Source organism: Solea solea, chromosome 12, assembly GCF_958295425.1.
Source record: "Solea solea chromosome 12, fSolSol10.1, whole genome shotgun sequence".
NCBI lineage: Eukaryota > Metazoa > Chordata > Actinopteri > Pleuronectiformes > Soleidae > Solea > Solea solea.
Genome location: NC_081145.1, coordinates 19131936 through 19155173, shown reverse-complemented (window position 1 = coordinate 19155173; position 23238 = coordinate 19131936). Strand labels below are relative to the sequence as shown.

The 23238-nt window shown below is 42.0% G+C and overlaps 1 long non-coding RNA gene across 5 annotated transcripts in view; it reads right to left on the bottom strand.

Annotated features, from left to right (window-relative positions):
* The window catches only part of LOC131469451 (uncharacterized), a 32128-nt gene extending 10869 nt beyond the window's left edge, over positions 1 to 21259 (bottom strand). Inside the window, exons 1-5 of one of the 5 annotated variants that reach the window (XR_009241800.1) lie at positions 21172 to 21259; positions 18053 to 18081; positions 17481 to 17698; positions 11818 to 12056; positions 899 to 957 (exon numbers count right to left, since the gene is read on the bottom strand). This is a non-coding gene — a long non-coding RNA (uncharacterized LOC131469451). Of the gene's footprint in view, positions 1 to 898; positions 958 to 11817; positions 12057 to 17480; positions 17699 to 18052; positions 18082 to 18197; positions 18441 to 21171 lie in introns of those variants that run through there. The other 4 variants (XR_009241799.1, XR_009241801.1, XR_009241802.1 and 1 more) reach the window with 4 other exon arrangements.
* Between the last annotated feature and the right edge of the window lie 1979 nt (positions 21260 to 23238).

The following is a 23238-nucleotide window of genomic DNA, read 5'->3' as shown; positions in this document are numbered from 1 at the left end:
ACAGATTATTGCTGTTGTTTAGGGTTAAAGAGGAAGTGTTTCTGGATTAAAAGGACGGAGTATGTAATACGCTGCTCCTTCACATTCACAAACTCAGTGGAAAATGATGAATCATATTGTTATTGTGAATCAGCTGAGTTTAAAATAAGAGTTACGTTGCAGGGTTAAAAAAATATGATGAAATAACAAGCATAACTCGTTCTGTCAGTGCCTGTCAATAAAAGCTGATGCACATACAGATCATTAATAATGGACATGAGAACATGCATCATGTTATAAAATAGTTAAATAAACACTTTTACACACACTCCCACATTTCCCAGTGTAATTATCCATCCACACTTCTAATGTAAGCATGTCATTTAAAAATACTGCATTTAAAAAAAAAAGAGAGATTAAATTAATTTACCAAAAAGTAAAATTCCTGTTGTTCTGAGGACAATTTAAATCTTATCAGTGTTGATCTGTGTTGGAGCTTCTTCAGATCCTTAAATAAGATCAGTTCCCTTTGTTTTTGTTTTGTCATTAGAAAAAAAGAAAATGCAAGTGAAAAAGATTGTGAGGGTTTTTGGAAAATGGTAAAAAAAAAAACACGATAAAGTAACAACAATGAATGTGATCAATTATTTTTAATGAATGATCACAGCAGTTTGCGCTATTCCTGTTTGAGGGCTTCGATTAGAATTGCGTCAAAATGGATTGTGTGTGCGTACGTGTGTGTATGAGTGAGAGAGAGAGAGAGAGGAACAGATTTTAAAGAGTGACAAAGAAAAAAAGTGTGAGAATGAGTCAGTGATGTGTTAGCACAAGTGCGTCAGCATACGAGTTTGCTTTACTTGTGATATTGTCTATTCCTGACATGTGCGTGTGTGTGTGTGCGCATGCTTGTATTTGTTACCTCTTTTTTCCTGGAATAAACGGGACCAGTAGTCTTCATGGAGTCCAAAAAACCTGGTCCTGAATGAGACAGAACATAATTTCAGAGGAACTGGTTAAATTTAGGACTGGTTAAGGTTAGAGTGAGGCATTAATTCATACGTGTGTGTGTGTGTCTGTGTGTTTGCTGCTGACTGGAGGTTAACTGACAAAACACAAGGGTCAGATTTTAAAGTCATCCTGAATATTCTGTACATCTGTACTAAGAGTAGAGAGACGCTTGAAGTGACGATGTGCACAATTCTGTCCACTTGTATCCCCCAAGTGCATCATGAAATGTGTCCACACTACGTCACAAAAAGGAAAAGTTAAAATACTGACATTTAACATAAAATTGTTACCAGCTGCTCCATGTTGCAACTGAACAATGAAATTAGTTTTCATGTATGTCACTATCACAGATAGAAGAACAGTTTGATAACTGTTAATCTCAAGCTTTGAAGCACAAAAACACACACAAACAAATTAGGCGTACAGCTGCAGAGCTTTGTTCAGGTCTATAGTCCCGGTGTTTCACACACACCCTGTGAGCCTCAGTGTGACCGCAGGTATACATTTAATGATGAGGCTTTTGAAGGTTTTAGTCCACAAATGCACAATGCACATGGACACGGTCCTTTTACATTCAAGTAAACAAACACTTTTAGGCAGCTTTTCTGACTGAAACTGTCGTCTGGATAAACTTGTCACCCTCCACAAAAGTCCACAGAGAAAATCAATGTCGCTTATCACGTGGGGACCTGGGAGACAGAGCAGGCCCAAGGGCATAAGCCAACTAAATGGCAGGGTTCCCTGATTAAAATAAAATAAAAATATCTTTAGATTTATTTAAATATCTAAATAGTGTTGAGCTTAAGTTATTCTATATTAACCCTTAGTGCTCATGCCGGCTTGGATCTGTGCCGCAGGTACGCCCATGGTAAATTGCTGTGGGAATAATACACAACTCCTTATATGGACATCCTGCGGGTGTGTGTTTATAGGTCACATTCAGGCTTTAAAAAAAACTTCAAGTACACTGAATACAAGGCCACTTTTGTGATGTTTCTGTCCTCTTAGCTTTAAAAAAAGACTTGAGTTTTGTGTAAATAACACAACTGATCAAATCACAACAAGTCAAACTCCAAAAAAGTACTGACGGAGACAGCAGTGGACCAACAGCTTTATGAACTTTGGTGTGGACGGGTGCACAGTTTACAAAGCAGCGTAAACTTCTGTTTCAAGTTGGAAATAGCTGTCTGTAAGGGCAAATTAAGTAAAAATATTCTTAAGGTATTGTAGACTTCAGCAGACGTAGAGTTTATTAAGTGAGACGTTTCGTTAAGTAGTTAAAATCAGTTTTTCCATTCAGTGTCTCAGGCTGGTTCATGGACGAACCCTAGTTTATTATGTCTGATTTTCCAAGATTCAAATGCCTGACACATAACTTCACAATGACTGGTCGTCTCTGGATGGTGCCTACAATGTTTACTTTGTCACTCACTGTCAAAGAATGAAGTGTACATTACAGCAGTGAGAGTCAAAGTTAGTGCTGCTGTTAACAGATGGTTTTCCTTGTGTATGAATAAGGGGAAAGGATTCAAAATGTGATAATTCATAATCTCTATATCAAACATATTTTAATTAAAAGATGGGGTTTAATTATCTATTGCATGGCCAAAAGTGAATTTGTGCTTTTTAAAAACAAAACAAAAAAAAAACACAATAAACACTTATTCAGCACATAAACATTTAGCTACTAAATGTTCATCACTATTATGTGTTGTGTCTCAAAGTGTGTGTGTGTGTTCAATATACAGTATATGTTAAACCTATAGATGTTGCATTTTAATGTGATATACTGTTAATAAATGATTGCTCTCCCTAAATGTATTGTGTAAATTGTTTATAAATACTGGTTTGAAATGAAGGATACCTGTTAAAAAGTATCCTATGAAGCTCAGTTGCAAAGCAACAGTGTGTTTTCAGAGTTTCGCACACTTCTTCCCTTGCTTGTGTATTGCATATATAGTGTCGTACTGTGACATAGTACAACTTAAAAAAAAAACATATATAATTTAGATTTTCTTTAAAAAAGATTATAATAAAAAGTTAAATGTTTTAGTGTGTGTGTGTCATATTTTGTTACTTGTGTCTCATGTATGCATCTAGAAATGAGTCTCTGCCTGTGTGGATTCAGTATGGATGCATCTTAATCTCATGGTGTATGGGGGGGCTGAGGAAGAGAAGCCTAAGAGAAGAGACTGAAGGAAACGTGAATGAGACAAGAGGAAAATGACAGAGTGAGAGGAGGAGACAGTGACGGACACTCATGCAAAAGAAAAATGCACAAAATAAAGCAAATGGCATGAAAGTATATGGAATTTGATATGAACATATGAAAACAGAGAGGTCAGTGATACGGACAAATGGATCCAATGAGAACTGAGTATTAGCACATGTTACGATATAAAATGATGCACCTTAATCTTAAAGTTTTAGTCTCAATTTATATCTTATTTTATGTCAGACATTTAGTGCATTTAAATTTGATAACGTCTCTGAACAGTAGTTTTAATTATTAGTTGAGTGCACCATTTTAGGACAGATTTGCATTTCACTGTCTACTGTTTACTCACATTGAACCTGACCTTTTGTATGATTTACTATTTTCATTCTTTGTTGTGTTTATATATATATATATATATATATATATATATATATATATATATATATATATATATATATATAATTAACAGTTATTTGCCATAGGAAAAAGCAAGAGTTTTCTTAAATGTGTAGTTTGTAGTGGAGCACATATGTTCATCACAAATGTTTCTATAAAACAAGATAATGGTCTTTTTTTAAAGCTTTTTTTGTCAGCAGATAATTATTTTTATTATTATAGAATGTTTGCTCTTTATATTAAACACCATGTAACATTTTACCCTTACATAACAGATTTTACAGCACACTGACTCGTGGGCTGACACCCAAATCCTGTTTTTGTACATTTTAACTTAGGTTGAGTGACTACAATTTCCAATAAGAGATGAATAATGCTTTATGGCCCTATGGCTTTATGGACATTATGGCTATGTGGGACATATGGGATAATATGGGACCCCAACCAAACATTTGGGAGCTTTCCCACCAAGATATGATTGCAGCCTCACGTACATAGCCATATTATAAAATGTGAGGAGGTTTTCCTTCTCTGGTGGTCATCAGGGATACAGGGATTATTCCCAGAGAGATCCTCAAATTAAATAGGAGTGACTCCAGGCTCAGGCTTCCTGGTTTATATATTACATGTAAGTAATCAACCCTCACCTGTGGCAGTGCCAGCCGAAGACTGCGATATAAAGATGGACGACATTACTGCTCTCAAAAACGAAGGGCTGGCTGAGAGATGGGTGTCTGACTGTTTGTGTCAAGTTGCTGTTTGCAACGTCACTTATTCTGTTTTATCTCAACACTTGCTTTTCAGGACGCCTGTTGTAAATGTCTACAGATGAAAACAGAAAAACATTTATTGTCTATGTCAAAAAAAAACATAAATATAAAGAGCAAACTGTGAAAGAAACTCTCTAATCTAATTTGTACGTCACCAGGCTCAATTATCTGCAGACAATGTAAAGACTCCATGCGGAGATAGTCAGTGACCACAGACTCCCTCACACGCAGACGACACAAAAGTCCTTGACCTTTCCGACTGACAGACAAAAACAGAATTACAGACACAGGAATATGAACAGATGTCTATTCTGTGCCATGTTTCCCTCTCTCAGTGTGTGTGTGTGTGTGTGTGTGTGTGTGTCATCTTGTGTACAGGCCTACAGCTTGGGCGTATAAAACGTTGCTCAGCTAAAAATAAATAAAATGCTCCGGAGAGGAGCGAAAAGCATTGTGCGCTGTGAGTCACGACCAGGAGTGGTGACGATGCCCTCCCCCCACCACGCACACACACACACACACGCGCACACACACACACACACACACACACACACACACACTCTCGTACCTTTTCCTCCCCATTCATTTGCTGAGAGGAAGTCAGTCTGGTTCTCAACACAGAAGCATCAAGAAACCCCAGCAGACCCCTCACACACAGACTAAATTCAGCGATGACATTGAAGCCAACAAGGAGACGCACTATAACAGACTATAACATTAAGTCGATAATGATAATCATCTGTAAATGACCAAAAACATATATGTATATATATATATATATATATATACATACATATACATACAAAGAAAAGTTAGTTGTGTTCTCCCTGCTGCTTCATAATTCACAAAATCCTTTTTACATTACACACACATTTATGGCATCAATAAAATGGACCAACTGTCACTCACACACTTCCAGTTGTAATGGTGTTTGATGTCACAGACAGACATGAATCTGAACCTCTACACCACAGATTATACTCGGTGGACAAAATTATTGTGAAGATTAACAACACGGTTTATACACAATATGATATGAATATGATACAAAAACTTTGCTTTGGACTCAGTGGACACACCTAAATCACACCTAAAATTGCACATAATCCACTTTGCACACATACTGTATATACATTGCACATAACACATATTGACTAAAAACATCAAAATAATGTCAAGGGCTGTGACGACAACAACCTCACACAACTAACAAAACTCTTTGCACCACAACAAAGCCTCCAGCAGACACATTACACGAAGATCTAAGACTTTACACAATAACAGGTTTCAATTTCAATCAAACATAAACACAAACTGCATCTATAGCTTTATATAAAGTGAGTTTTAAGTCAATGTCAGTAAAAAAAAAAAAAGGAAACGTTGCTCACGTTTTGACAAAACTTGAAACTCTTTAGAATTTTGAAAAATTCTAAAGAGTTTTTTTTTTTTTAAATAGTAATGCACTTAAGTTCTGTTTAGCCAGAATTAGATTTGTAACATGTGGTGACTCTCGCTGTTGCTGATGTTATTATTCTCGCTCTGTTTGGTCGTCGTGATGTCACATTATTTTTATGCTGCGTCCTTCATCTGAAACCGAGCATTACTATCATATATACAGTAGCTGCGCAGTAGCAGGCGGGAGCAAGTACGATTTATCCCACTAAACTGCTGAGTGACTGGGGTTTTCTGAGCAGTAGAATTCACTTCCAAAACTTTTCTGTGTGTTCAATTTATTTATATATTTACATTTATGTTTGCAACTGTAGACACAGAATTACAGACACAGAATTACAGACAGACAACACAAAGAATGCAGGAACTGTGCAAAGTATTAAGTGAATAAGCAAATTAAAATACTAGGAGCAGGAGCAAGTTCCCAAAGATGACCTCTTTTAAAGAATTTTAAAATCTTGAAAATCAGCTTGAGACTCTGCTGAAGCGTGTTTCCAGGTTGAGGGTTGCCAAGCAGAGAAATGGCTTTTTTTTAGTCATACTGCAGCGTCTCACTTTACTAGCGCAATGTTGTTATTGCCTCCAACATAAAACAAATCACTTCCTGTGTGCAGCACCGGAATGCCAGTATGGGACACAAGGTTTAAACACTGCTATATACTGAGGAAAGTGAGTTGAGCTGATTTGACAGTGGTTTGAATGGAACAGACATTTGTTTGGATACAAAAATTAGGCAGAGTGGCCAACAACAGCACCTCATATCATTTTGAAGGATTTAAATTGGCTGTATGGTGACTTTTTAATTCAATTCAATTTGTATTTGTAAAGCGCCAAATCACAACACACATCATCTCTGCAGCAAACACCAGGAGAGAAAAAACTCCCTTTTAACAGGAAGAAAACTGACAGAACCAGACTCAAAAAAGTGCGGCCATCTGCCTCGACCGGTGGGGTGAAAGGAAAAATGGGAACCGAGGAGAGGTTGGGGACAGAAAGGGTGGAGAGAAAGTGAAAGAGGGAGGCGAGGTAGAGACAGGAGAGAGAGACCAGGAGCAGATGTGTCAGGTTCTAGGTTTAGACAGGACAGTTCTGACACGTTTAAAGTACTACAGTGTCATTTTGTATCCAACTGATTTGTGTAGGAGCCAGTGAGGAGTGAGGAGTGAGGAGTATGTCCACGTGCAAGACGTCTTGCAGCAAGAGAAACCAGGTCCTCTTGCTGCAAAGGCAAGAGTGGCAGGAATTTCTCTTATGTTTCATTGCTAAGAACATGTTTAACATAGGAAGACATTAATGCAGTCATAAACTGATAGTGAAGGTACTGTATATATAAAGACTAATGATTATATTTCACATCACTATGATCAGATTTTTAATTCTGCCCCATCATCATTATTAAAAGAGCCAGTGTTAATTAAAGGTGTATCTCTGTGTCAGTGACACCATCTTTTACTCATTCATTCATGAACAGATGCATTGCAAGGCCAACAACTACTTAAAAACACCCGACCTGAGAGTTTTTAAAATCTTTATCTCTTCTGAATCATTCTTGAAGAATGTAATAGCTGAGTGCCATGTGATACAACTAAAAACTACTACGTTATATATGTTTTTTTTTTTAATTGTGTACTCATGTGTCTTAACCAGTCTTTTTTTTTTTTTTTTGGGCAGCAGTACTACTGGCTTCATTGGAGTTATTTCAGTAAGTGCACCAAAAACAACCTTAAACAGGTTTTGTCATTCACCCATTCACATTCGCTCACACTTTCATCATCTATATGCAGCACATTTTCTATCACTTATCTTTCATACCCATTCACACGCTGCCAGCACAGCCATCAGGTGCCGTCGGCACTAGAGGAGCCGGGAATTTAACCCACAACCTTCAAGTTGAAAGAAAACTCGCTTTACCACTGAGCTACTGTTGCCCCATAAGCTTAAAAGTTAACATATGTTTATGTTTCATTGTCCAACCTGTTTGCAGCGTCACGTGTCACTGTTGCAATGTTACTGTTTCCTCCGTCTGTCTCTGTGGGAATGTCACCGGGCAACACAAGATCTAAGCACTGTTTCTCTGACACTGAGAAATACAGAGAGTGATGTGGAGTTGATTTGCTTCATCTGCATTTTGTGAACTCTTTTGGACTTTAACGGACATTTATATTTATAAAAGTTGTTTTAAACGTTCAAATACTAACATTTTCTGATCTCGACTCTCTGTCCTGAGCTTCTCTCACCACATAAGCACAGGAAGACACTTTTTAGTTCATACATGACACATCTCGTGAGTAATCCCTCCATCTCTGAAAACCTGCTGCCCATACTGAAATTTTTTTTTTTTACTCTTTCTGTTTTTTAGGTTGCTTTGCAGTGACGTTAGAATAGCATCCTTTCCACCACAGGGATAAGTACAAATATATGTATATGTATATGATATTTTCAAATCTGACTTGATTTTAAAAACGTGAATGACCACAGACACAACAGACTTTGTAACTGATTTTCAATGTTTTAATCCTGAGAAAGCACAGACTGGACAAGCCAGGCAAGACGCAGGACCACACACTTGGTGTTTAATCAAACGATTTCTGGGAGGAGATTCCAGGGATTTTGGAATCTCACAGAAACTTGCGTGATTTAACATGACTTCAGCGTCAACAGACACGTGTTTGATGTTTTGTGCTGAGTGGATGAAGTCATGGCTGAGAAGACGGAAACAACTTGGCTTGTACAAGTTGCGGTTCTAAACTACATCAAGTACATCAGTTTCCTGGTCAACTTGCTCTCGTTGGTTATTGCGGAGTTCTGCTCACGCCCCCAATCACTGTTCAGTCGTAAACACGTTAAAATTGCTGTTAATCCCTCACACTACAGGATAATCGACACCCACAATTGTCAAGGCTAAAAAACAGAGACTAAAGAGAGGCAGGAGTTTAGGGTTTCTCTCACATCACTCGATTTACATTATATTTATACAATTTTAATTCAGTTACACAAAACTTAACTGACGTTAACTGACAAAAACCTCAACAGAAAGAAGGTTCTTGGTTCAAAGCCCAAGTGTTAAATATACAGTAGTTGAGTTTAAGCTAATTAAAACAAGAGCAAAGGAGGAATTCATGTGACCTCACTTTCAAGTGACAAATTCATCCATTTAGCCTGTAACACGAGAAGCTGGTCTTTCTCGCCCCTGAGCTGCAGCTGTATACTCACAAACACTCCCTCTGTGAGGTCAGATAATATTGCTTGACAGAGCCCGTTTTCAGAGGAAGGGCATGGCCTACAAATAATGTTCATCAAGCCCAAACAGAGGCAGAATACTGACATCAACCACCAAAACAAAACCACATAAAGTTACACACTGCAGCTTTAAGGCAGAGACAACAGCACAACAGGGTGTCAATCACAGGTGTGAAGACTTCAGCAGGTGAGGTCGAACCTCCTTGACTAAGCGACGAATAAAAAGAACTTCATTGACAGATTATTTGACTTCCAAAATAATCACCAATTACAGCACAAGTTATGGTTCATCCACACACACGCACACAATGAGGCCTGTCTCCTTCTGTAGCACAAATACTGCAAATGGTCCCAACACAAAACAGCTGACACTCAAAGGTGATACAACGATAACACAACATGGAGATTTGAGGTAGACTGAGCAAACCTGAGTTAAGAGTCATAATTACTGTGTGTGTGTGTGTGTGTGTGTGTGTGTGTGTGTGACCATGATGTTATCTCACTAAATATAGTCTGTGAACCGGTGGCTGGTAGTAGACAAGTGAAAACAATTGTCAGTGGATATTTAGTCACATGCCGTGATTTATCATGCACAGATTGGGGTGACGTCAGAAACTCTCTTTACACTTTGACCTTAAACGCGCCGTATGATTCCTAAGACAGTATCAGTGCTGTGATCAACAGCGGTGATTGGCTCAGACGTGTACAGCAGGTGAATAATCAAACACAATGAGACGGAAGCCATTTATGGACACTAAAGAACCAAACTGTATCCTCGAGACACGCCGTGCTGCTGTGCTTTGATCTACTCCGGAACATAAATGTTAAATCAGCCAAACAAAGACATGTAGCATTAGTAGCTCAAACTGCATGATTCAAAATGCACACCTAATTCATTTGATTTCATAGTGAGTCACAATCATGATTTGGTGTCAGATATATCACTGTCCTGCACTCAGTTCACAAGAAGAAAGCACCAAAGTGATTTTCTACAATGACGTGATACAAGTCAGGGGGTAAACACTATCCAAAACACACATTTTCTTTTTCTTTCTATCAATGATGCAAAAAAAGAAATATATGTCACAAAACTTGAATAGTAAGATCACACACATTCTAGTTTCACTAATTTCCTCATGGTAGCATCTCATCTTATTTTTTTTATTTTCCAGGTTTTCTCTGACATGCACATTTGCCACTACAGTTTGCTTAAAAAAATAGATTTATTATAAATTTAACAGCAAAAAAAAATCTCTGGACTCTGGATGTTATTGTGTAGATACCAAACAGACCTGGCTATCATCAGTTTTCATTGACACTACGTTCAACAGAGAAAACTGTGACATCTGACATCAGCTGGCAGTGTGTTTGGCAGATTATCCTGACAACAGGGACACTGCAAATGTAAAGATTCACTTCCATGAGCACAACAAAGAGATTTCCATTCACCTCCATTATATTTGGGTGAGGGCACACAAAAAAAGATCACACATGGAAATCTCAAAACCTGGACAAATAAAACCAAAAATGCTGCACGGCAACAATAATGATGTTTTAGTCATTTCATTTAATCTGAATAACTCAATGTACAACCTTAAGCCTTGTCCATGTTCTCCCAAATATACTGCATTACTACATTCTGTTTAACAGCAGGTGATGGAGTGAAAATCCACATCTGTTTGTTCTAAAAAGGAATTTTTTTCTCATTTTCAGCTAGTGTTTTAATTGCAACACACAGGTTATCATCCTTTGTGTTGCTGTTATCATCAGCTGTGAATACAACTTCCTGTCTTGGCCTCCCATGAGCACCTAAATGCACCATGCAAACTGAATAATGCCCCTGAGGTCAAGACAAGCCTGTAAATCATACTTCCCATAAATGTATAATATGAAACATAAAAATATTAAAAGAAACAGGAGTTGTTGTTTTTTGTTTTGTTTAATTCTAGTCCATGATTTTTTTTACCTTATTTTTATTCCAAATTGTTCAGCCTTATCTTTTAACTATACAGTATTGTGACAAACACAAGGAGATCTAACGTGAGCAGAGATTTTTTTTTTAACTGTCAATGATATAATGACTCACGTTTAAAAGGTGACCGAGGAGGTATTTGGGGAGGGGACCGCATGTGCACGCACGTGCTTAAACAAACTATGTGATCAGTGGACCAGTTTGGCCATGGAGTGCTTGACAACTACCACGTGGCTCAATGAAACAGTGCAAACCAGAAGACTGATTTTGGACGTGGCCTTTATAATATGAGATTACGCGCCAAACGTGTGGATGGTTTTGTGCCATATGATATTTATTTTATATTAGAAAATGTATAAATGTCTTTATGTTTCTGACACACGATGACGCCTTGTTTGGGATCCAAGAATATAGGCACGACTCAAATCAACTCAGGCCATTAAACACCACAATCTAGTGATTGTTGACTAGTTATTCTGGTCAGAACTTTCAGGCTTGTTTAGCATTACTTTCAGCGTGTTGACTGAGCTTCTCAAAACACCAAGCAACATAAACCTCCTCCATTTAACAGAGTAACTATACACATAAAGGAGACATGACAAGTCCTGTCATTTACAGGTGATTTAAAGGCCTGAAATAAGTCCGAACAAGAAGAACAGAAAGAGAAATCCAGCACAACAAACGCCTCTCCTGCTCACACGCACACAACAGTCATTACAAGCCTTATATACGTGATTGGAGTTTGACGTCATCCTGTAACACGTTTCAGGCCGTGCAATTACCTTTCTCGGGATGAGGAAGCAGGAGAGGACAAAGAGGAGGAAGAGGAAGGTCGGGAAGATCGATCGGTGTCCCTCTTTCTATCTGTGCACTCCTCGGTGAAAACATCCAAAAGTGTGGGTCCCAACTTTTACCTCCGGCGCACAGTTGGAGGCTCCAACAGCAGCAGCAGCAGCAGCAGAGGAAGAAGGTTCGACCCGGGGACAGAAGTCACGGACGTCCTTTTTGTGATTGTTCCCTCCTGCAAGAAAAAGGCAAGACACGCATGGTGAAATTTAACCGTCCACCTATACAGTGTGCCTGCTGCTGTGCGGGCAGACGTGGGCATTTAACTTTACGACCTGCAGCAGGCAGGCAGGCAGGCAGACAGGCAGACACCTGCAGCTGCTGGTTATCAGACGCAGCAAACATCACATCATTCAGAAAAAAAATCCACTTTTTTTACTTACACAATGTCACACAGTGAAATACATCAGCCCACAGGCCAAATATGAGAGATGTGTGAGGTTGACTCAAGTCACATGAAACAGCAGAGAACTACAGGCGCCCGTGTCCCGCACACACCTCAGACTTTTGACCCAAAGACACGCACAGCGTCTCTGCGGGTAAGAGGTCACACTGGGTCATTTATCGAAATTATTCTTACTTTTTTTTACCCCCAACTGTGTCGTTTTGTTTTTCTCTTTGATATTTATTCATATCTAAGTTTCGACCTGCACGTGGACGTTATTTTGTTCCCTTTCTTTTGTGGAACAGCCTTTTTTACGCACAGTCTGCGCAGCTTTTTGCAGCCTGCGTGGAACCTCGCCAGGTCACAGTTTTTGTAGTTTTTTTGTTGTTGTTGTTTTTTTTTTGCTCGTGAGTTGGATTACGTCATGCTACTCTCGGAAATTACAGAGACGTCTTCGTGGACTTTTAAAAACCAAGGTGTGTTCCTAGTCCTCCCGCTTTTCTTGAGCACGAGCGACTTTTACTGTGATTTCAGCTTCATCACTTTATTCTACTTTTCCCATTCTGGTATGACTTTTTTTGTCCAAATAACCTGCACGTGTCATAAAGGATGGGCGACTCAGATTGTTAAATTCAAAAACGGCCCTTCTTCTAACGTGAACTGTGATTGTTAATATTTGAGAATGAAGCTGCACGCGTGTCTTCTTCTCGGGGTTAAATTGAACTGCACTATCTGTTGCCATTTTTACTCTGTCTTTTGCAAAAGGGATTGCTTATCTGTGACTTTTGTTTTCTTTGGTGTGGTCACTTTTGCTTTGCATGGATGCCTCGTGTGCTCATTGATGGGATCGTTGAGTTACAGATAATCGGGTTGGTCATTTTTGTTCCTTAGTGTTTCTTGTTTTGTTGGGTTTCAAGTCTCGTGGGTCAGAACTGAAGGCGCTGGCCGGGGTCTCCCTGTGTGTGGGACAGTTGATTTGGGACAGTGATGGGTGATGCTTAAAGTGGATTAACTACCTTTCATAAAAATGTGAGGGGGGGTTGCGTTTACAGTGCATGCGAATGTGTGGTAAGGGGGTTGTTTGCACAAAACACACACACACACACACACACACACACACGGTCAGAGTATGAGATTACAGCTGTTCCTCATCCCTCTCCATCAATCTGAGCCTCTCTGTGTTAGGATGGACTGTTGGGGATTCCCGTGCATATGCTGCACTTACAGGTGTGTGTGTGTGTGTGTGTTTGTTTCCCACATTTTTTTGAACGAGGCTGGGGTTCCGTGACGTCCAGATGGCACCCCACCCTCCAACACACAGACACACACTTTTGCCCACGTGCAACTTATTCATTGCAAGGGTCTTCCTGTGTTTACACTGGTGCCGTGGGGCCGTATATGGGTGTGTGTGTGTGTGGTTGAACTGGTGACTTAATCTCGCATGTCTCAAAGTTTTGGGTCCGACGACATGTTTGTTGACAGTAAAAACTAATTAATGTGTGTTTGGGGGGTTTTCCACCTTGACACTGTGGGACACACGTTTGGGGAGCAAAACGTGGGTGCGACGTACGTGTCTGCAGAGCTTTGCCACATTTTTCTTCTAACAAAGAAGAAAAACTGTTGACTAGAAAAGAAATGACACAGTATGGGGCTGAAAAGCAACGCTGACAAAAGAACGCCCCTGGCAATGCCGAAATTACTAAGAGTAAATAATAGCAATAACAGTGCAAAAAAAAAGAAAAGTGGAGCAGAAAAAGGAAACAAGCCATAAAAAAAACTAAGAATTGTAAAATTCCAAGAGTGGACTCGTCTTCCTGATGTCGATGCCTCTGCGCGGCGATTGCGCCCTCCGCAAATGCTTTTTGGGGTAAGGGCTTCCCAGTTTAATAGTTATGAACAGCAAGCCCAGACCGCAAAAAGATTCGTGAAGGACATTATTTTCTGCTGCTGGTGACGGTGCTGCTGCTGCTCCTGCTGCTGCTGGCGGCGTCCGACGGAGACTCCGTGACACCCGGGGAGTGTGCTGTCTTTTCGCTTCCGTGAATGTATCTCCCATCCCGGCGCGCCGTTGATTGTATCGCGAGCCTTCGGCAACCGGAGGCGAGTGAGTTCCTCCAACACACACACAAACATAAACACGCAAACACACTATAGGAGGAGGAGGAAACGGTGGATGGATGATGGAGAGAACAAGAGAAACAGAAAATGAGAGAGATGATGGGGGGTCTCCGGATGTAAAGGCTGCTGCTGCTGCTGCTGCAACCGAGAACTGTCCAAGGTCCTTTCGCTTCCCTCACCACTTTGAATTCTCCTCTCTCTCTCTCCTCTCTTGTCTTCCCTCCCTCATCAATCCTTTCCTCATTCCCGATTTTCTCTCCTCTCCCTCTCCCTGATATTTTCCTCCTGCTTTCTTTTCTATCGTGATTTTTTTTCCATCCAAACGCTCGAATGTGCAAAGCCCGGGTGATCACTGGGAGCTGTGCATCGATGCGTTTTGTTGTCACTGTGTGCGCGCGCTCACTCTCTCCCCCTCCCTCTCTCTCTCTCTCTCTCTCCCTCTCTCTCTCTCTGAGTGTCCTCTGTCTCCCTGTAGTGAGTCGCTGCCTCAGTGCAGCCGCTCCTGAGCTCTCTTTGGGTGAGGAGGGAGCAAGGCTGTAAACTGCTGGCAATAAATAGAGGAGCAGGGAGGAATCTGATTGGAGTAAAGCAAACCTCGTCATCAACCAATCGGTTTCTCTCTCATATAGGGACCCCCCTTTTTGAAAAAAAAACAAGAAAAAAAGACAGGACTAACCAAATTGTGATCTATACCAGGGAAAGTGTGTAGTTGCATATGCATTGATGATGGGATGTGAGCATTTAATGCGACTATCTGTTATATATACTATTCTTGCTCTGTGTTTCAACTCAATAGCACTAATCATTTACATTGTGATAAATAACACTGAATTATTGGGTGACAACGCGACAGCAATAACAACAAAGGTGTACGACAGCGAGGAGGATGAGCCATGTTCACTATTATCACACATTTTTGAAAATAAATAAAGAAACAACGCCCCCTTTTCTTTGCTTGATGCACGAGCCAACAACCTACGTGAAATGGTGGCGAATGCAACCCAAAAAAACAACAACAACAAAAAACCAGTCATGATAAAAATAACAACGTGCTCGCGCGCACAGTTCTCCACATCACAACACTGCAAGAAGAAGCATCTGAGGTGACGCGTGGTCACCTATAGAGTTCACCCACTGAGGGAAATGACATGCGGGGGGGGTCCGCGTACTGCAATATCAGTCCGGCGCGAGTCACAGGTCACCAAGAAACCGCACTGTATCGACAATGTGTGAATTCCCAACTACAAACAACTACAAAAACAACATTGCTGAGACTCACGACTGTAAAACCACTCACTCTCACACACTCAAGAGTTCAAACAGTCTTTAATATGGTTTTGTGTTTTGGGTCAAAATTTGAGCAACGTAATAATAAAATAACTCACCTGTTTGATTGCCTGTTTGTTTGTTTGTTTTCGTGCAACTGTTCCATTGGCATTTTTTGTGGTCACCTTGTCTTTGTATGAACGCACCTCAACTGCTCAGCTGCAACTTATTGTATTTCTACCCGAGGTGGAGGCCAGGTCACGATCTGGATCAGACCCCCTTCTCTCTGCTCCCCCCTTGTTTGTACCAGAGTGGATGTCGAACTAACCTCTCCTACATCCCTCCCTCCCTCTCTCACCACCTCCCTCCTCTTCCTCTCTCCGCCCCACTATCACTGATGAAACTCGTCTGCATTCAACTTGGCTGCCAGCATGCCAGTAAGCAAGTGGGGCTAGAATGGGGGGGGGGGGGGGGGGGGGGTGTTGGGTGAGGGAAATGGATAGTGTAAACCCAAAATCGGAAGCCCACACCGGGAGCCCCCACCCTTTTACCTACAGCTGTGTCCCCGCAACCCCCCCCCCCCCCTTTTTTTTTCTTGCCCCCCTCTACTGTTGGTATTTTTTTTTTTTTTTCATCACTGGGTGGTCTTTTCATTTGCAAACCAGTCAGTCACGATTCTCCCCCACCGTCTGCACTGCACAGAGGACTGCCTCTCCTGACGCAGCCAACGCGCACATTACTCACTTTAGCAGTCACGACTCGGGAATCCGTGTTGTTCCGATTAAAATTATCGTCTAGGTTTTGACTTTTTGGTCAAAATATTGCCCCTCGAGTCGGTTTTTACGCATTTGTTCGTGCTGGAGGAGGTGGAGGAATGTATCGCAGGTGAAGTGCAATCGGGATTTTTTTTTTTGGCATGGATTTTTTTTTTGATTGTCTCTTTGCCTGCGTACAATATTGTATTTTTTCTGGGGGGTGGGGATGGGGGGGGGGGGGGGGTCCAGTCGGACTGCAGAACTGTGCAGCCGCCTGTAACCTATTCATGTATAGGTCCAGGTCGCGGATGCTGTTTAAATGGAAAGGGTGATTCCTTCAAACTCCGGATTAGGAGCGACGATAGCGACGCTCCTGTTTCGCCTTTTTCTTGGTAGTTTATTGTGAGAATTGTTGAAGCAGAGCCACATCACAGCACAGACATCAGACACGGAGTATCACAGATGTTTCAGTCACTTTCTTTTTTTTCCTCCAAACATTTCCTATACATTACGCACGCACTGTTTGTGGAAATCAACGCGCCGCACTTCAGAGAGGATGATTTGTTTTACTGATTACTGATGATTAATGAGAGACGAGAGGAAATGACGGGGCTGACATGAGCAGAAGAGTTCATCCAAGTTGGTCCGCCTGTTACCTCTCTCTCTCTCTCTCTCTCTCTCTCTCTCTCTTTATCTCTCTCTTTCTCTCTCCCCCTCTCTCTCTGTACCTATGGCATCCGATGAGGCCGTTCAAACCGCACTGGCGGGAAAAGCAATGTTAAAACATCTTCTGGTGCCAAATGTCTCTCCTCCGTCAACGCATATACAGTATAAAAGGAGGTGGGGCGCTTCAGTATTTCTCCTCCAGTGTTGCTTCAGGAAAAAAGAGGAGTCACTCGGAATGGATGCTGTTGGTTTCCAAACAGGAGTAAATTAAGTTGTTTTTTTGCTGCCAGAAAATCCACCCACCCAAAACCTCCACCCTCACACACACACACACGCATGCATGTGAACACACGACAGACAAGCACCACCAGCAACAGCCCACTACCGCCACTTGGTGTGGTTTCAGCACCATTGCTGCTGGACAGCTCCCGGGTTTCCCCACGCGATGCGCCTGGTCTCTGCTGCAGCAACAGCTCGTTCACTTCACTCCTTCCTCTCCTCTTCTCCTCTTCCTCCTCCGCAGCTGCTCCTCTAGTAAACGACTCCTCTTTAACAAAAACACACAGACACACAAGAAAACGGAGGGAAAGACGTCCTTGAGCGCTCATCAGAGAAGGGTTCCCCTTGCTTTCACGGTGAGGCAGGGAGATGGGAGGAGGAAAAAAATAAAAATGTGATAGATACTCAACAGCGCCAACAGACAAAGGGAGTTTTTGCACTTTTTTTTTTTTTTTTTTAAAACCAAAAGGGGTGATTCCTACTCTGCAGGAAGCGTTGCTATGCCTCGGCTGCAGTCAAACAGGCTTGTAAAGCATGCCAATAAAATACATGCCTCTACGCCAGGGAGGGTTTTTTGCGTGTACGACACAGAAGAGGAGGCGAAATTTGGAGAGGTGAAGCACAGACAACCGAGAACGTGCACAACCAAAACACACAAAAGTACATTAAATGATACATTGCATGTGCAAATGTGCCACTCACCATGATGCAGGGCACATCCTTGTCCTAAACTGGAGAGAAAGAGAAACACAGAAAAAGATTTAGATGTCAGTGGAAAAAAACAGCAACAAGAGAGGGGAAGAAATGCAACAGATTAAGTCCTCCATTTGTTGTGATGTAGGCTTACAGTGGCACGTCCAAGTTTGCCCAGGATCGCCTCCCTTTTTATACAAGCGATACCCGTCTGTCTATTTCTGGCGCACGATCAAAACTATGTTGCTATTTTTAGGTCACAGTTCGAGGAAGGGGAAAAAAAACACTCACGAAAGACATTGCTTAGGAACGTTACGTGAAGTGCATGTAATGTAAATTAATTAAGCCTCTCCAACTCTGCACAAGAACCCCGATTCCCCTCCGGTGCATCATTGCAGTGATTTTTTTTTCTTTTCTTTCTTTTTTTTTTGGAGGGGGGGGGGGGGGGGGTGACCGTGCGCCTTCACCAGCACCATGCACCGTCACCTCCTCCTCACCCTCAAAGCACACTATACCCCCCCCCCACCAACAACTAAAACGTGGAAACTCGTCGTCGCTGCCAATATCATCCACAATATCTGATGTCTTGTCGCCCTCTTCGGCAGCCTTTCGTCCCGGTGTCACTTCACTTCACAGCTCAAACTCATGAACGCAAAATAGCTCCAGAAACACTGATGCACGCGGACTAAACGACGCGCTCCCCGTGGGATTTATTTATTTGCTCTTTTAGACGTTGGTGCATTGTAAAAGGTAGCACTTAAAGCTTTGCTGACGGGAAGAAGAACAGAAAAAAATAAATAAATAAAAGGGCCATTTTTTTTGTTGAAGGGCTGCGTCAGTTACTAGGCATTGACGTCACGTTTTGAGTCTCTCACTTTACAGCCCCGTGGAACCTGATTAAAGACACTGCCGCTCCGTGGTCAGCTCGCCGCAAATAATGCCACGGGAAAGACGTGTGACATAATGGGAACATATTACAGGTGGAGAGTGTGGTGTGGATGCGTGGAAACTATAGCTTTGGAGCGGTTTATCTCCTGGTAAAACCCTCCTCTAACGCTCCAGCAGCATCTGGGTTTCCACTCCCCCCTCTCCTACCTCCCTCCCTCCCATCCCTCCCTCCTCTTCCCTCCCTCTACCAGCGTTGGTGCTGTTTTGGTCTTGGAGATTTTTTTTTGTATCCCAGCATCCACTGCATTTGGCGGACTAAACACCGCATCTTGACGCCGAGAGGTAAACACAGCAGCGAACTGAGCCTCCATCCCATATATTCACTGGTCGTGCCCACGCACCATACCCTGCTCCACGGAACAGACCCACGGGAGGGGGGGGGACACTTGTTCATACACATACAAATCTTTTTTTTTAACTGTTTCTTCTGTTTCTGTCTCTCGCCACCTCCCAGTGTATATATATAACGCCTATAAGACCCCACACGCGCACAACACACATGCAGCGTGGATATTCACGAGACTTTACGGGAGGGGAGGGGAGGAGACGGGGTGCGCTGAGGTGGATGAAGTTGAGGGTTTAGAGATGGAGTTGGTTAGACCGCAATGAGTGGCAGCCTCGAAAAGTCGACTGTGAGGAGGGAAAAGGGCTGCGCCCGACGCAGCGGTTTGTGCTATTTTTATCTCTGCCTGTAGGCCAAATGTATGTCCGTGACTTCTGGTGAGTGTACAGGAAAACTCTCTCTCCCTCCCCTTCTATCCCTCTACACTCACTAAAATCACCAGCACAGGGAAACCCGTAAAATTAATAGTCATAATGGGGGAAAACACAAAGTTATATTCGCTGGATATTTTTGACATATGTGGTTTTCCGATGGAGCGAAAAGGATAAAAAAAGAAAATGTTCAAGAATCATCGTCTTTTCACTCCCAAACATACAAGACCAGCAGCAGCTCACGCCACACAGACACACATGGACCATTATTCCCTGTGGTCCACAATCATTCAATCAAAGAAGGAGCACTGTCCGATGCAACCGATGTTCCTCAATGCAGTGCGCCAAGATTACCGCGTGGTGTCGACAAACCCGGCCAGAGATCCCCCCCCACACACACACACACTCAACCTCCTCACCTCAAAAAAGTACATGCACTCCTGTGACTCCAGCAAGTTGCAGATAGCCAGCATTACTTTTATTATTATTGTTGTTATTATGATAATCAGTATATATTATCATTATTATTATACTATTATTATTCGTATTGTTATTTGTAGAGCCTTTGTCCACCATCTCCAAATGGAGGAAATATTTTGCAGGTCATTGTCTTAACCAATGAGCCTTTGTCTCAATTTTCAAGGAAATAATTTGGCGTGAAAATACTTAGGATGTGTTCACACATCGAACTCTGCTGAACTAGGGGAGCTGTCCGAGGTGCTGAATTCAGGCTGCCCACAACCCTCCCTTCCCTCTGTCTCACGCAGACTCCCTCTCATGTTCATACTCTCTCACTTTCTCCACTTTTGATACACTATAAACCACACTGCCAAAGAAATGGGTTAGAATGTTTAAAACGCCTAAAAACACTCAAACTTTTCCACTCGCTCCCTCTCACAGTGTGTTACTATACATGGGAGCAGAGCAGACAAGTAGAGGATCCCCAACACGTGAGTGTACTACGCATTACCGGAGTCCGCTCCCTTTGAGTGTGAGCAAAAGCCCCTCCGGTGTCAATACGCACTGACACGCAAAGCCAAAACTAAATAAATAAAAATGCATTTAGAAAAACTGATGTGTGTACCGCTTTGTCTAACCGGAGACAGAAACGCAAACATGGACAAGTAATAACTGGAAAATGCTCACAGAAATGTCAGAGCGATGTCTCCATAAATCAAACGGTAGGTTCACCTGACTTTGGGTGACGTCTCCCGCTACATTCCTGCTCGTGTCCCCGTCCCCAAGTCCCAAACATCCATAGGCTAACTGCAAACTTCACTGACTGGCATTCTGGGTCAGGATTAGCGCCACCTACAAAAACAAAGCACTTACCTTTTGATTTTCTCTCTCTCTCTCTCTCTCTCTCTCTCTGTCCCTCTATTTTAATCTCTATCTCTAAAAAGAGGTTTGTGCAGACTAAGGCAGACACAGAGGGAGAGTAAATGCAGGGCAGCCTTCAGTCTCACCTTCTGCATCAGGATGGAGGAAGCAGGTCAGTCCGGTGTGCGTCGTCCCCAGCTCTGCATGTCGGAGACTAAAATATTTAGTGTTGCCATTCACGATTCGGGGAGCAAATAAAAGGATGGGGGGGGGGGGGGGGGGGGGGGGGGGTCTGGAAAGAGGAACGGGAGTGGGTGGGGGCTACATAATGTGGGCCAAGTGATAGAAGGAGCCCGCCAAATCTGACAGTGGGACTTTACGCATTTGGGTAGACGCGCGACACCATTCACCTCACTGCATCTCTTTCTCTCTCACTGTGTGTGTGTGTGTGTGTGTGTGAGAGAGAGAGAGAGAGAGAGAGAGAGAGAGCACGACACTGTATTATCGGCACATCGTGTTTGTGCCGATAATACAGTGTCGTGCGTCGTGTCCGATATATGTACATATATATATAAATAATATATATAAAAAGAAAATTAATTATATTATATAATTATACAATTATATACATAAAAAAAATAGGAATGGGTGGGGAGGGGATCAAGTCGCCCCCCCCTTCTGTTTGTCTCTCTATCTTCCGTCTCCCTTACCCTCGTCCTCCTCTCCAGCAGTGTGCTATTGACCTGCATTGACGTCATTGCGTCATTAGGTATCCCTTAGAAACATTGACTTTCAAAAATAGTATCAAATTAATTCAGCAGGCAAGGAAAAGAGGGGTGGGGCTTGCGAGTGTTTGGGTTTGGGGCGTTTGGGGTGAAGGGGTGTGTGTGTGGGCAGAAAAGGGGGAGAATTTTTGTTTTATTCTGAGGGGGATTTTCTCCCCCCCAACAACCTCCTTATGTGTCGGTCACCATTTCCAGACTGACTCGGTACTAGAGCTGGACCAGACAAAATCGATATCAGTCTAAAGATCCAGTGTGGAGTCCAATTGGAAGGGGAACAACACAAAAGAACAAAAATTTACATGTGCTCATTTGTCACTGCTGCCAAAGAAAGTGTGACAGTATGAACAACAGGAGAAATAACGAGAGCATGAAAACCAAATCAATGAAAGTGATAATAAAATGAAGTAATAGCTTCAGTAATCAGGTCAGAAAGGTTAATCTCCATCAGTTTTTGTCTCCCTGTGTCTCCTCCACTCTAAAAATATCCTTCAGCCTCAAGCTGACTATGTTGAAAACCTTTTAACCATTTAACCAATAGCTCTTACAGCTGAGGGAGACAGAACAACAGGCAGCCAGGCACAAGCAGACAAGCAAACAGACAGATACGCAGATAGGCAAACGGACAGGCAGCAGACAGGCAGACATGCAGGCAGCCAGGTAGAAGCAGACATGCAGAAATGGAGGCAGAGATGCAGACGGGCATGTCGACAGATAAAGAAACATGGAGGCAGAGAAGCAACAAGTGCGATTCTACAGGTTGAGTGGATAGTGAGAAAAGAATATTTTTAAAGGTCCAGCATTGTTCTTGATTAAAAGATAATTAATCACTGCTGGTTTGGAACATTTTGAACATATTAATAATGCTACACGCATGGGGATGAATAGGGTGAGAGTGACTCCATTCAGATGTCTCTATATAAGAAATAAATAACCAGAACAACAGTGGTTTTATTTTACCACTGAAGTTCACTGTGGTGTGGTGCTTTAAGGAGCTGTCCATGGTGCTAAACCTTTGTGCACGTATACATTTTTATACTATAAAACAACAGCTTTTGTATAACAGGGACTCTTTAAATCCCACATTTTGCTACAACAGCTACAGGAGAAATGTCTGTTTTTAATTTACTATGAGACTATGTTTTGGAAAATGTGGTCTCCTGCTCCCACACACACACACACACACAAATATTGGGTAGAGATTTTGAACCCATCCACCTGTTTGTGAATTTTTAGACCAACTCCTTTAGGAAGTTGCCCAGTGTACTTGTCAGCAGTCAGCAGTCTGCCATGTGTTTAGTTTTTGATGGCATCATCATCACAAGACAGTGTGAGTAAAATTCAAAATTTTATATCAACAATTGGGTATCCTGTTAACTATCTGTCCACATTTATGAAATATTTAAAACTGGAGTGCCCAACTTGTCATTT